Source organism: Echinops telfairi, unplaced genomic scaffold, assembly GCF_000313985.2.
Source record: "Echinops telfairi isolate 266 unplaced genomic scaffold, ASM31398v2 ScPeMD7_7462;HRSCAF=8500, whole genome shotgun sequence".
NCBI classification, from domain to species: Eukaryota; Metazoa; Chordata; class Mammalia; order Afrosoricida; family Tenrecidae; genus Echinops; species Echinops telfairi.
Window position 1 is genome coordinate 5,366,911 of NW_022111362.1, and position 1,517 is coordinate 5,368,427.

A 1,517-nucleotide genomic window follows, 5' to 3' on the forward strand; every position below is an offset into this window, starting at 1 on the left:
AAAAAAATATGGTTTCTCATGTTGTGGTGACCCCCAACTATAAAATTATTTTCATTGCTACTTCATAACTGTAATTTTGCTACTGTTATGAATCATAATGTAAATATCTGATATGCAGGATGTATAGTATGAATTTGGGATTTTAAAACAATCTCTTCTATAATAACTTCTTTAATGATCTTCCTTCCTCCTGAAGGTGACTTTGCAGAATTGTCCACTATCCCCCATACCCCCAACCCCTGAAAATACCTCTGAGATTTACTCCATTTAGAGAGGAATGCATAGTCAGACACAGTTGGGTTTGCATGTTAACCTATGTGATAGTCTTTGCACTGACTATGGTTGATGCTGGGGAACCATCAGGTCTAGGACTAGAATGGCTTACGGGTAATCTAATTCGGTTTTCATTTGCTTTCTCCTTTAAACTCTCTCTGCCATTGAGTCAACGCTGATTCATAGTGACCCTGTAGGACAGGGTAGAATTGCCCTGGTGAGTTTCTGAGACTATAACTCTTTATGGGAGTGAAAAGCCCCATCTTTCTCCCACAGAGCTGGTTGGTGGTTTCGAACTGTTGATCTTGCATAATCACTACACCACCAGGGTTCCTTTTTCCTCCTAAAGTATTCTATTAAAATTTTCAAAAATACACAAACATTTGAAAAACTATTCAGTGCATGTTCATATGCTATCTCTCAGGTCCCATATTAAACCTTTCTACATTTGCCTCCTTTCAAAATAATTTGTACCTCAGTTGGTGTTGAAGCCCCATGACCCTCTCACACTTCTTGGAATATATTAAATTTCCTCTAGAGCAAAAATTATTCTATGACCAGGTTCCATTTATGTGCTAGGGGTCCAATAAAGGGCTCATTTCATCCCACTTATGGTCATTAAAAATCATTCATTTAAGGATGATTGGTTCTCAAATTTTATAGCACATTATAATCCTCTCGAGGAACCGTTGAAACCCAGGTTTCTAGGTTCCACCTCTAGAGTGCCCAACTCAATAGGGGTCTGGTAGGGTCTAGGAAAGGGCATCTCTAGCAAACTCCTAGGTGATGCTGATGCTGCTGGCCTGGGACCATACTTTGAGAACCACTCATCTAATCTTACCCAGTAATTGGAAGCTCCATTATTTCTAAGATAACTAAAGGTCATTTTGGCATAGGTATGGAATCATGCTCCTGGCCTGAGGATGCCAGTCTTTATCTCCTAGGGGAATGTGTTATGTCAGGTAGACTAGAGAAACAAATCCAGAGACACTCGTATAAGAGAGAGTTTTGTATCAAAGAACAATTGTATATTGAGAAAACATCCCAGCCAAGTCCAGATTAAGTCCATAAGTCTAACATTAGCCCATAAGTTCGATACGTGTCCATAAATCACTCTTCAGACTCATGCAGGACATGCAATGCTGTTGAATGCAGGAAGATCACAGACTGGTGGGTGAAAAGTCCTGTGGGTCTAATGCCAGTGGAAACATCTTAGCACTGGCACAGGCCTCTGTCACATGGCT